This window comes from Spermophilus citellus, assembly GCF_964194105.1.
Source record: "Spermophilus citellus genome assembly, chromosome: 9".
NCBI classification, from domain to species: Eukaryota; Metazoa; Chordata; class Mammalia; order Rodentia; family Sciuridae; genus Spermophilus; species Spermophilus citellus.
The window spans coordinates 131,994,000-132,007,702 of record NC_138191.1 but is presented as its reverse complement, the minus strand read 5'-3'; positions in this window follow the sequence as shown (position 1 = coordinate 132,007,702).

Sequence of the window (13,703 nt, the reverse complement as noted above, 5' to 3'; positions counted from 1 at the left end):
CTGTATTAAGTGAGGGGAGAATGTGCATAAGGTGCCCCATGAAGATGGCAAGCACTGTTAAGTTCACCCCCAGAGGTCGGCTCCCTCTCCCCCTCCCCAGCCCCCATTAGGAGTGGGGATCTGTCCCCCGCGGGCCCCCATCAGCTGGCAGAACAAGGGCCAGCCAGAATTCCTGCCATTGCAGGGATATGCTGGGTGGGTTATTTTTAGTGCATTGGCAAGTGACTCTGTTACTGACCAAATGTTCCCACATTGGGGACAGACTCTGCTAAGAGGGCACTTGTGGGCTGATGCGAGGTGGGAGGGGTGTTTGCAGTCTGTCTCCAGGGACTTCATACGTGTCTTTATGACACACACATCTGAACGCAGGTTCCATGGCCAGGGCAGGAGGGAGAACGGGAAGCCCTTGGGTGGCTCAGGGAAGCCTGCTCCCCGGGCCTTTCTCTGCTTCCCATCCAGGCCCTTGAATGTCTTGCACTTAGGATGCTCCTGGGTGTGGAACAAGTAACAATGTCACCTTCAGAGAGCTCTCCACGTCCCTCCTTCAGAAAAGCCCCCGGCTTCCACTGGCGGGGTGTGAGCACGCACACGTGTGTGCGCCCGCGCATGCGCCTGTCTGCTCCTGCCCTTCCGGCAATGTCTTGCTGCTGGTCTGGGTGCCCCTTCCTGCCCGCCTGGGCCCCTGTGTCTCAGGTTTCTGGCTCTTTCAGCTGCACACTACAATGTCCATCGCCGTGTTCCAAACTCCGTGACCTTCCCCAACCTGGGAACCCCGGCTTTTGTGCAAGCCCACGAGAGTCACAGGGTGTCGTCATCCATCCATCCATCCATCCATCCACTCACCCCTGTGCCGTTTCTTTCCTCTCCTCCCCGAGGTTGCATGAGGGAGAGCCCCGCGGGGTGGGAGGGCGTGCGGCTGCCTTTTTCCTCGCCATTGGCCATTTGCTGCCTGCTTCACCGGGCTGTGGGGCGCATGTTTGCATAAAGTGGATGCGGGCTGCAATTCCGTGATGAATTCTATGAATACTAATCTGCTACTACCCTTGACCTTGGGGTCACCGAAAGATCAAAACCAAACCATTTAATATTTTCCTTTTGCAGATCAATAGAAGCATAAATTCCCCCTCAATGACAAGTATAATTTCAAACAGATCTATAGAAGGCGCGCCTGCGTTTCAGCCGGGGACGCTCACCGCCGGCTTCGCCTTTTGGGGAGCAGACGAGGAGTTTCTTGCCTTTTCTCCCATTGAATTTCGTTTTGCCTTTTTTTATGGCTCTGAAATGCTATTTTCAGCAGCTGCTGTCATATAAATATCTCTTGTTTTTCTTCTCCTCTTTCCCTCCTGGTGAAAAGGGCAGGGGACCTATTGAAAATTCCGCTTTATCTCTTTCAGTCGGGTTCAAGTACAGGTCGAATAATCGATCCCTCCTCCTTTTCTTTTTTAAGTTTCCTGTCGTTCTTTTGGCCAGATCAGCAGTGGAGAGAAATCAGGAGGGCAGCTTGCTTCATGTAGATCTTCTCAGAATGTCTCTACTGCTGCGTTTGTGGGCATGGTGGCGTGTGCAGGAGTGTGATTGCAAGTGTGTGTGTGTGTGTGTGTGTGTGTGTGTGTGTGTGCGCGCCTTTGTGCACCTCACAATACTCATTCCAGTGCAAACTCTTGCCCAGAACTTGAAGAGGGAGAAAACAGAAGATCACCAAAAAAGAAAAAGTTAAGGGCTAAGACGGGTACTGTTAACCCTTGCAGGGCTCCAGTCAGAGTCAAGGTAGGGCTGGGACCACTTCCCAGCTGGACCCGCTGTCCTTCCTTCTGCCAACCACGTGGCCACTCTGTGAGCGCCTGCCCAAAGCTGCTGAGCCTTTTTTTTTTTTTTTTTTTAAATACAACTCTGAGAAGGGAAAAAGGATGTGAAAAGAAGAAAGAGGGGAAAACAGGAGGCGGGTTAGGAGGAAGCAAAAGAAAAGAGAAAGAGAATTAAACCATTAATCTGCCTGGATTTTCCACTTCACAGAGTAATCAGTTTGGAAGTGACTGAAATAAAGTGGAATGTACGATTGCCACCACTTCCTCCCTCCAGTCCACATTTCTTATTTACAGAGAAGCCGGGAGCTGGGGAGACATCCTCCCTGCCCCACACAAAGGCCCCCAGTGTCATCTCCAGGAGAGGACAAGGACCCCAGCCCTCAGCCTCAGCTGCCCGCTGTCTCAACACCAGTGTGGCATCTGCCCTGAGCTGGAGGTGCAAAGCCAAGATGATTTAATTTATAGAAAGGACAAGGATGTCGTGTAGCAGATTTAATCATCGGAGAGTTAAAAAAAAAAAATAAGGACCAGGCTAATGTCGTAATTTACATTTCAGGATAATAAAGACAGAAAGACAGAAAAGGAAGGGGCCTATAGCCCGCAAGAGGGAGTGAGGAGGGGAGGCCGGCCAGGGGGCCATGGGAGCCCAATAGATTTGCCTGGAACACCAATAAATTTAAAAACAAACCCAGAAAGCTAAAGACAGCCCCTGGAATGCTCTGGGAGAATGCACCATCGATTTTAGACTTGATCTGCATTTTGTATTTTAATAATGCTCTCTCTGTCTTTCCTTTTCTCTCTCTCTCCCTCTCTCCTTCTCTATCTCTCTCACTCTCTCTCTCTTTTGCAAAATATAAAAGCTGATCTGATAAATATTAATTTGAACCATCATAATGTATTTGAAAATTCCAGCTAAAATGTCACCACATGGAACATTAATGTAATATTTCAAGGCCCTGAGAGCAATACTCATATTGATTGCATTTATTTCACTCCAGGGAGGAGAGATAATTCTTCAATGTGGGACACATCTGGGAGCCAAGAAGGCAGAGGCTGAGGGAGAAATGCAAAATTATATATGGTCATAAAAAATACAAAACAGAAAATCTTCCCCAAAACTCTGTCCTCCCCGGTGGCATCCCACACCCAAACTTGCCGTTCTCAGTTCCCAGCATAGCATGGGGCAGCAGGAAGGGCAGTTGCCCAGGTGCCTCTGGGGCCGAGGTTGCAGGACAGAAGTGAAGCTGTCTCTCCTGACCCTACACATAGGCCCTGCCTTGGGGCTGTTGAGGGCTCATGGGAAAGTGCTGGGGTCCAGCTGGGCTGGACAGACGGACGGACTGGTCCAGCTGGGGCCTCTCCTGGTTGAGCTGCTGAGCTGTGGATGTACAAGAGCTACGAGGTCTGGAGAGTCGGGAGAGAAGAAGGAAGGAAGAGGAAGGAGGGTAGAGAAGAGGAGGGGAGGCTTCGAAGACCAAGAGGAAGGAAGGAAAGAAGAAAAAGAGGAAAGACTCCAAGACAGGAGGAAGGGAGAAGAGAGAAGAGAGACTGGCAGGATTGAGAAAGGAGAGGCAGGGGAGAGGAAAGAGGACAGAGGGACAGAGAGAGGAGACAGAGAAGGAATGGGAGAGGAGGAGGAAGGGGGCGGAGGTGGGGAGGCACGCCGTCTGGAGTCCCAGCTCCTCTTCACTGTCATTAAAGATATTGATGTGCTCAGGCGTCAACGAGTCTTTGTACAAGTGAAAGGAAACCCGATGCTGGTGGTGACCCTGAGCCCACGCCCTCTATTTCCCCGGCCCCCCTGCCCCAGAGCTGAGGGCTGGGGGGTGGGCAGCAGCGCCCCCATTCAGGCTGAGCTCCACAATCCCAAGTCCCCCCAAGCCAGCGCCAGAAGCAGGAGTGGGAAGGGGGCACCCGGAACCTGCTCTGGGCGTCCTGTGCCCAGTGCTCAGGGGTGGACTGGCACCGGCAGCACCTGTGGCCTACAGAGTGGCTGGGGGATGGGGTGTCACCATTGCCAGGCCTCAGTCCGCTTAGCGCTTCGGGCTCATCAAGACCCTCCTCCCTGCTTCTTGGGTGGGGGTGGGTTGGGGAAAGCTGACCTTTACAGCATCCCTAGAAAGGCAGGGTGAGGCAGGGAGAGACCCCAGAGACCCAGGGACTAGTCAAGGTCAGGCTCATTTTTGTCATTCAGGTCCCTGCACAAATGTCACCTTCTCGGAAAGCCCTCCCTGACCATCCGGGAGATCCCCCCCACACACACACACACACCAGAGTTTTATTTTCCGCAGAGCACTCTTCCCTAGAATTATCTTAATTATCTGTTTGCACGCTTTTCATCTGTCTTCCTCCCTACTTGGAGATTAAGTTCTGAAAGAGAAGGACCGAGCCTACCTTGCTCACCACCCTGTCCCTACATCGCACCCCTGGTGCGAGATGTTAGCTGACTTGGTGGAAGGAAGGAAGGCTGGAGGATGGACGGACCGATGGATGGATGAACGGACGGACGGACGCTAAACCTCTGCCCTCACTGAACCAGCCCCTCGGCCTGGGCCCCCTCCGGGAGGATGTGACCCAGCGTCGCCCCCACCCGGGCCGCTCCCCGCCCCCGCACTCGCCCCCGCCGCCGCCCGAGGCAGCGCGCCCCCCGCCTCCCGGAGCCGTCATTCGCGGAGCTGCCACAATATTGTGAAGGCTCCGCGCTCCCGCTCCGCGGAGCCCGCAGCCCGCAGCCCGCGCGGGGGAAGGCGAGGGAGGCGGGCGGGCGCGGCGATGAATAATGCATGACCAAGGCGCCCCCTACCGGCGGCCGCGGGCGGCGCGGGACACGGCCCGCCGCGCCCGGACCCAGCCCGGACCGGGACCGGCAGGTGCTTCGCCCGAGGAGCGCGCCGCCCGCCGGCGCCGGGCCCAGGGACTGCCTCGCGCCCACCGCAAGGCTGAGTTCGGGGAGGCGGGGAGGCTGCGCAGAGCCTTGCAGGCCCGAGTGGCCCCGGGTGCGGTGGAATGGGATGGGGAAGGCCACCCGCTCTCACCAGGGCCTGAGGCTGGGCCGAGAGTGCAGCCTCCGGCGAGGACAAGCCTGGACAGTGCCGCAGCGAGAGGACAGACAGCGGGGCCTAATGCGTTTATACAAAGGAGTGCAAACGATTTCGCAAGTGTTTGCAAGTTTCTGTGGAGTATTTACAACACTGAGATATGTTTGGGCTTTTCTTTTTTTAAGTTAAAATACTCTACAGGAAAGCCCACTATATGTGGACATCTGCCATCTGACATCCTCCAGGTGTCTTCCCCAGAACTTCTTGGGAGGCCACCTCCAGGGAGGTCAGGTGGCAGAGGATGGGGTGGGGCTGATGGTCAAGACCAGCATGCTTGTGATCTCTGGGGTCCATGGCTCCCATCGCTGCTCTCCACGCCACCACCACCTCCTAAACGGCGGGTAACAAGAAGGAGGTAGAGGTCCCACCTACCATCGGGGCTGTTTACCTCCCAATCCCACAGGTCCCTTAGGATGTTAGGCTGTGGCCTTATGGCTTCTCAGTAAGAACAGATTCTAATGACACCCCCAACCCCAGTGGGCCCTGCTGTCACCGACCTGACCACTGCCCAGGCTTAATAAGTCAGTGGGGAGAGGTGACATCACAGAGGCTGGGAAGCATCTCCAGGCCATCTGCTGAGCACCTGGTGAATGCTGGCTCACACTGGGATCTCTAGTCCCAGCAGCTCTGCAAATTAGGGCTCTGAGCCCTGGGATACAGGTAAGAAACCAAGGCTCAGAGAGGTATGGTCATGGGCTCAGGAACACACAGCTCAGATTTAAACAGGGCTTTCTCCTCTCAGAGTCCAAGGCTGGAACAGGAAGGAGGAATTCCATCCTTCCACCCCCCCCCCCAGACTACTGTGTGTTGGGCCCTGGACCCCTCCCCAGGAAGTCAGGCCACCCCTCCAGCTGTGCCACTAAGCCCTGCCCATCAGAGCAGCACTAATCTGGGTCACTAGAAATGAGGTACAAATCCCACTGCCCTGGAAGCCAGTCTGACAATGTAAGTGCATACGATGGACCCCACACATGGTCCCCAATCATTTCCCAAATAGTTTTGCCTCTTAGGGAGACAGCCGTTCAGGTGATACCTGGCAAACACTTAGCAACCTTTGCCCTGGACTCCTGCTCCCTCCACCAGGCCTGGAGCCCAGCCTGGCTGCCTCTGCTCTGCTCCCCAGCTGAGATGGTGACCACTCAGAGCCTCTGTTTTGTCATCCTTGTACCTTGCCACTGAGGCTGCGGGGGCCAGACGAGACTTGGGATGAGCAGGGGCTCTGTAAGGCAGCCAGGGTCCTCTCGGGTAGTTTTGGTGTAAGACAGGATTCTCACCCCTCCCAGGTTAAGGTGGCTTTTAAAATTTGAGTTTCCCCAAAGCAGACCAAGGATTTGTGGGTGTTTATTTAGAAAGGACCCCAAGGAAAATGGAGGGAGATGCCTGGCATGTCAAGCAGCAGTCCCAGGGGCAACGAGGCTTCCCTGTCCCGGGTCCCACAGGACTGCAGAGCACACCTGCAGGCAGTCCCCAGCCAGGGCCGCTGGATGTTTTCCCACCGACTCCCACCCGTCATTGGTTGAAGGTCGCAGGGGCCAAGCTCATGCTTATGGCTAGAGAGATGTCCTTGGGGTAGAGTCAGAAGCTGAAGGTAGCCTCTGGGACCGAACAAAGGACATGAGGGGGGTTCGTGCGCACTCTGGTCGCACCTCCCTGCCAGCTACCTGATCATCCCTGCACCCCTACCCCAGGCCGCGCACAGGCTCTGCAGCCTCAGCCCTGCCTGCCAGAGGGGAGGAGCGAACTCTCCCGTCCATAGAATGAGCTGAGAGAGAGGTGGGCGCTGGCCTTTCAGCAGCCCGGGGACAGTGATTCAGTTCAGTCTGGTGGCTGAGACGGCTTCCTGGAGGTGGTGACATTTTTTTTTTTGGCAGAACCATGAAACAGGGAGTCAGTTCTCTGTGCCTAGCGGACCTCATCCCCCACCCTCCCCTGCGCCCCCAAGCTCCCCTGCCTGTGGCAGCTGATGGGGGCCTGGAGCCAGGGGTGGGCCTGCCCACGCCACTCAACCTGGACCCCGGGCTGCACTCATCCTGCCTCTGGTGCTTCTGCACAGGGAGACTTTCTTTCCTGGGGAGGGCATTCTGGACCTGAGAGGCTACCTGAGACTAGCCAGCAGGCACTTTGCAGAATGTCCAGGGTCTTACTTAAAATATGGACACAGACCCATCCAGATCCCCCAACTCAGAGTCCCCGGGCAGGCGCTGGAGCTCCTGCACATCTAGCCAAGCCCCAGGCCTCCTCGGGCAGCCTGTGGACTTGGGTCCCTGCTCCAGCTGAGCTAGTGGTCACCCGGCACACACCTCACGGGAGGCACCACCAGATACTTCCTGTGGTTGTGACTCTGGAGGGCATCCCTACCGCCCTGGGCTTCCCTGCGGGGTCACCCTTAATCACCCCTCCCTGCCCGGAACCTGGGGAGCTGGGGTCACACAGGAGAGTCAGAGGAGACAGCTCCCCAGCCGTCAGCTTCTGGGCACTCCCTCTGCAGAGACCTAGCACCTCTGTTCCGAGAGCATGGGGGCTTCTCCACACAGAGTCTGTGACCTCCCGTTCATTCATATGCATGGATCAAATTTTGGAAATGCAATTAATTACCTGTTGTTGTGTCTGCTTTAATTATTATCATGTTTCCTGTGCACTTTACACAGCTGAATAAACAGTTGGGGAAACAAGCCGGGGGCGGGGTCAGGGCTCAAGAGAAGCTGCCGTGTGCCCCCAGCCCAGGGAAGCACCCTCGCCTGGCCTTCGTGGGCGCGTCCCTTCATTTTCCCCTTCTTTGTTCATTCATTCGCTTGTCCCGTGAGTCACTGATCCATTCACTCGGTTCCTCATTCATCCAGATACTCATTTACTCATCCATTCATTTATTCACTTACCCAGGGAATATTTATCAGCAAACCAATGTGACTGGCTCAAGGACAGGTGCCAGGAAGCAGTAATAAACAAAAGGACAAGGTCCCTGCCTTCAAAGAGCTGACCATCTGGTGGAGAAGACAGACAAAAACACAGGCAATGGTTACAATACAGCTGGGGCAGTCAGGGAGGACTTCTCGGGGGAGGCGATCTAGATGTATGTTTATTCATCCATTGAGCAGAGCAGGAGTAGGAAAGGACAAAAGATGAAAGGCTGGGTCCCAAGGAGTCAAGACCTAGGGACAAAACACCCAGCAGCCACGTGATCACAACTGGTGGAGAGGTGACTCGAGGCAGGTGGGAGCACTGAGGTTGGAGGAATGTTCAGGGAGGTTTTTCTCCAGAGGATGCGTGGAGCAGATCTTCTAGGACCCAATAAGGCGAACAATCTGAGTGTCCCCGAGGACAGACTCAGGCCATACCCCGGCCTGTCACAGGTGCTGGCCACAGTGGTGGGCGGAGGAAGATGACAAGAGCTAGTGACTCAGCCTCTGGTTCTCGCCTGCTAGGGCTGGTGCTTGGTAAAAGAGCAGAAGTTCATCAGCTAGAGGGGGGCACTCTGAGATGAGCCCGCATGTGTGGGGGCAGGAGGGAGCCAGCGTGCCCGGGAGCAGGAGAAGCTGGCATCTGGCAGGATGTGGTGCCTTAGGCCCCCGGGGTGAGAAATGAGGCGGCCAGATCACTGTGGGGCTGCAGCCGAGGAGGAGCCTGAGCGAAATCCGAAAGCAGCTGGGAGCCATGGAGGGTCTGCAAGCTGGGGAGGCACTGTCAGAATCCAGCACCTGTCATTGTTCACAAATGCATTGCGGGGACTGCGCAATGAGCCCCGGCTCTGCTGGGCAGAACCAGTAACCAGGAGGGATGCAGAAGGGCCCTGGGGCCAGACCCCGTGGTAAGGGTCATCAGGGCGGCCACCCCAGGTGTCTGGGAGGCTGGGAGAGCAGGTTGGATTTGGGAAAGAAAAATTAAAAGCCAACAAGGCCTCGTATTTATCAAGTCCTGCCTCTCCAGGTGCTCCGCCTGCGCTATCCCATTAATAACGGGAATAGCAGGAGCAGCGGCCGCTTAATAACCAACACTTATTTTGTGCCAGCTTCTTTCTGTTCCATGTGCTTTTAGCCACATTAATTCCTTTCATGGTCACGATGGCCTTAGGAGGTGGCTGTTAGGATCCTTATCCCCATTTGACAGAGAAGGACATGGAGGCTCAGACGCTGAGCGGCTTCTCCAAGGAACAAGTGGCTGCAGCAGGCTGAGAGCTCAGACCCTCCTGCCTCTGTGGTCAGTGCTGCCTCATTCCGCCCTGCTGTCCATCAGAAGATGGACGGAGGCAGGGAGGAGGGGCGGGCGTGGCCGGGGCAGGGCCTCCTTGATGCCCGGCTCCCTTCTCTCCCCGCAGGCAGCCAGGAGCTGCTCCCTTCTCCTCCGCAGGCTGAGCTGGTGTTTTATGAACCTAGAACCGCAGCAAGATTCTCCTATTAATTTATTGGTATTGCTAATTAAACATCATATTCGCAAATGTAAATTTCCTAATGGCCTCCCTTCCATTTCCCAAGTTTCCTAAAAGAGCTTTCTAGTTATGGTTGTCAATTACATCTCACCCAGTGCTGAGTTGTGGCCGGTGCCAGGGTCACTGGGTCTGGAGGGGATGGGGCCTCTGGACAGGGTCTGGCTGGGGCCTTTCTGGACCGCAGGGGAGAATGGGGTCCCGGGGAGGCTGGGGAGGGAACAGCAGAGCCCCAGCCTGGCGGCAGCTGCGTCTCCCCCACACACCCTCGTCAGGGACGCACTTTCTTCTTACCTCTGACATGGCTGCTGGCCTGGGCCCGTGGCTAGTTGCAGGGCTGTGTCAGGGAGGCCAGGCTAGGGTGGGGAGGTGGGGAAGGACAGAATCACAGGACCATCAGAGAAGGAGTGAATATCAGTGCTCAGAGAGGCCTTGGAGATGTTCCAGTCCAACCCAGCTTTTCAAAAATGGGGACACTGAGGCACAGGAGGAGGAAGAGGTGGTTAGAGACTTTAGGACTGCCTCTGATCTCTTTCAAAAATATGATGAGCTGTGTCTCCTCACTCCAGACAAGTGCATCATTGCCAGGCCCCTGTTCTAAGCCACAGTGAGCCCCTCCTGCAATTCGGTCATTGCATAGCGTTTGAAAGCCATGCTTCTTGGATCCAAAAATGTGGTTTTTGAATCCCACAGTCAGCAAGTTCTCGGCCTCTCTGGACCTCAGTCTCCTCATCTGGAAAATGGGGACAGCAGTCTGTCTTTCCCAGAGCTGCCCAGAGGATCACCTGGCAAAGCATGTAAGTTATCCAAAATGCATGGAGGACCCCAGGATAGGCCTTGTCACAACAGCTGGCTTCTAATTCAGTGGGCTGAGGCACTCTGGCCAGTCCTCAGCCAGCCTACCAGATGGACCCTGGAAGGGTGGGAGCCAGTAAGGCCGCATGGCCTGGTCTCAGCCTCATCCTTGGGAAAATGGTCACCTTTTGCTCTGCACAGCCCCGAAACATCACGTGCATCGTTTCCATAATCCCCCCACCCAACAGGCACCCACTGTCCCTGCCTCTCTTACAGATGGGGAAACTGAGGCCTCCCGAGGTCAGTGGCTGGCCTGGCCTGGGGCAACTGCTCTGCTCTGCCTCTGCTGAGCAGTACCGCAAAACATAAGAACAAGTGTAGAGGAGCTGCCGGGAGCCAGTCCTGGTGGGCCACGTCTCTGCCAGGAGACCTCCAGCATGACCCTGTGCCTCGGGCCTCAGGTGTCACCAGAGGCGTGTTGGCACTGCCGTTTCCAGACAACTATAGCCCGTGTCCCCTCCCAACACCCAAGCACAGGCCCTGGTGAGAGGGCAGGAGAGGGAGCTTGTGGGGAGACCATGTCAGGGGGCCAGGGCACTGGCTGGGACCCTGAGGATGCAGAAGACCCTCCTGTCCCCCTGCCCCTGGTGGCTCTGGGGAAAGCCAGGGTGGGCGGCCGCGGGGAGTGAGGGCACCGCCCAGGACCAGGGTGTGTGCATCCCTCGGTGCGCTCCTCTGGGAGTGATACGGCTTCTGTATGTCAGTATCTTCAGGGAGTGGAGGGTCATCTGAGTGTTTTGGTTGCTGCTTGGGAATCTCCATTAGGGAAAGATTTAAAAATACACTCTGTTGTTGTTTATTATTCATGGTAATGACACAGAGCGAGGCTGGCCGTCAGCTCCCCGTATCCCAGGCTTGTGATGTGCTGGGACTGAGCAGCCGCCCCAAGGCCCGGAGTGGAGGCTGAGCCTGGCTCCTGGCACGTCACTGACCCCAGGGTGTCCTGACTTAAAAAAAAAATTATTTCTATTGTGGAAAAACACACAGAACAACACACGGAACAAGTGCGCCAGCGGGACCATTTGAAAGTGTCCGTCTCGGTGGCACCGAGTGCATCCACGATGTTATGCAACCACCTCGTTCCAGAGGCTTTTCATCGCCCCAAAAGGAAACCTCGTGCCCACGAAGCGCTTGTTCCCCACCTTCCCCTCCTCCAGCCCCCGGCAGCCGCTGATCTGCTTTCTGTCTCGGTGGATTTGCGTGTTCTGGAGACTTCACACAAATGGAGTCTACCACGCCGGGTCTTTGGTGTCTGGCCTCCTTCACAGCCTTCTGCCTCGGAGGCTCACTCGGTGTGGGCTTTGGGGTGTTGCCATATTTTGGCGACTGTAATTAATAAGAATAAGCCTAGAGCCTCCTGGACTCTGGGCAGGGGTTTGGATTCTGGGGAAGCAGCGGGCATGAGGACACCCATATATTCTGGCACGAGGTGTCCAGACTCCAGACCTCCCAGCTCAGGGCCTGGAGGACCCCTGGCCACTCTCCCTGCCCAGGTGGGCTCCCAAGGACCCTTCTCTGGGACCCAGTCCTGAGCCCCAGGGAAACCATCTGCAGCTTGAAAGGTGCAGATTCCTCAAGATGGGAAGAAGAGGGGCTGAGGAGCACCCCCAGACTCGCTGCCTGCTCGGAGGGCAAAGGCTGGGCGGGATGACGGTCCAGGGACTCTGCTCCGGTGGACAATCACAAAGGCACACGGCAGAACCTGTGCAGATCATCAGAGAGGCCCAAGGCCTTGCTGCTGTCCAGTTCGGTCCCCACCCAGGAGCATTCCAGAGCTGGGGAAGCTGAGGCCCAGGAGGAGAACTCGTCTTAGCAGCACCACGGCTTCACGGCCGCCGTTGACTGGCGCTCCCCAGGTGCCCGGCAGTGTGCTCAGTATGGGCTCCGCAGGTGACACCACTTACGGGGGGGGGGTGCTCTATTGTTATCCCCACTTACAGAACCTGGTGGCTCAGAAGTGGACCCTTTGTATACAGTGCGGGAGAGACACGGACGCTCTCAGACCTCACCAAAGGGAATCGGAGACTTTCACGGCTAGGTGGGCACCATTGTAGCTGGTGACAGCTGTCCTTAAGGTCAACGCTGGTTATCCTCTCCTGGGGGTCAGCACCCCTGCACTCTCTTGCTGGATTCTCCAGCCCTCGCTGCCTCTACCCTGTTTATTATTCATGGTAATGATACGGAGCGAGGCCCGGCTGGTTGGGAAGGTGCACACACAATGACAAGTGCCCAGGCCTTGCTCCTTGGTAACTATCCCACCACTGCGTGCCCATCTGTAAAAAGGGAAGTCCTGCTAACACCGACTGGAGGACTGGCCTGAGAGTCAAATGAATGCGGGGCGCCGTAGCTCACGCCCGTAATCCCAACAACTGGGGAGTCTGAGGCAGGAGGATCGCAAGTTCCAGTCCAGCCTCAACAACTTAGCAAGGCGAGACCCTGTCTCAAAATAAATAAATTAATCAGAAGGGCTGCGGATGTAGTTCAGTAGTAAAGCGCCCAGGGTTCAATCCCCAGACCAAAAATAAAGAAAGAAAGTCGAAGGACCTTGTCTATGAGATCAGCATGGAGGTCCATAAGCAGCGAGCGCTCCAAAAACTACAAGGACACACACATACTGTGCCTCCACCCCCGGCCTCCTCTCCAGCCCTAGGTCGGAAGAGCAGGATCCCTCCTTACCAGAGATCAGGGAGCCCGGTGCTGCCCCCTGGGATCCGCCGCCAGAAGCAGCAGCACCCAGTGCCCGTGGTCTCCCTGGGATAATCGGAGAGGACACCACCTTAATTCCACCTCCATCAGACCTCCGCCAGGAGACACGACCCTTTCACCTCATCAATATTCAAGAGCTTAACAAAAAAAGCTATAACTAGGGAAGTCAGAAATAATGGAATGCAGTATTGATTATTTTATGGTGCGATTAGGGGTAATTACATCTCTCAAATTTTATTTTAATGTTACTTTCTACTACTTTTAGCCTTTTAAAATTATCCCAAACATCCCCATTTAATGGGACACACATGCCTTCAATTTCAATGTGAAATACTTTTTTTCTGCTAAAGTATGACCTCAATATATTTGAAAACATAAATTACACTATGTATAAACCATAAAAAATGAATGATGAATTTAATTCTGGTGAAGCGTGAGGGAATGAGGAGGCAGGCAGGCGGAGGCACTATTTATCCAGGGCGGAGGGGACAGTCAGAGGCAGGAAGGGACAGCAGAGCCAGAAGGAGTGCCTGACCTTCAGGGGCACTGGAAACCAGCCTCAGAGCTCTGGAGGGCACAGGCCGAGAGACACTGGAGGCTGTCCGCCCTAGTGCCCTCCCTCTCCTCTGGTGAGCTGGAGGCCACCTTCTCCACCACCCTCCCTGGGGAGCGAGTGTCCGCTGCAGATGCAGAGCGCGGTCTGGCTCGCGCCTCCCAGCCAGACTAGTGTGCCCCTCATAGGCAGTGTGCCGAGGCCACTAAGGCACGACCGCTCCATTTCACAGATGCGCCAACGAAGGAGAACTCACCAAAAGCGGC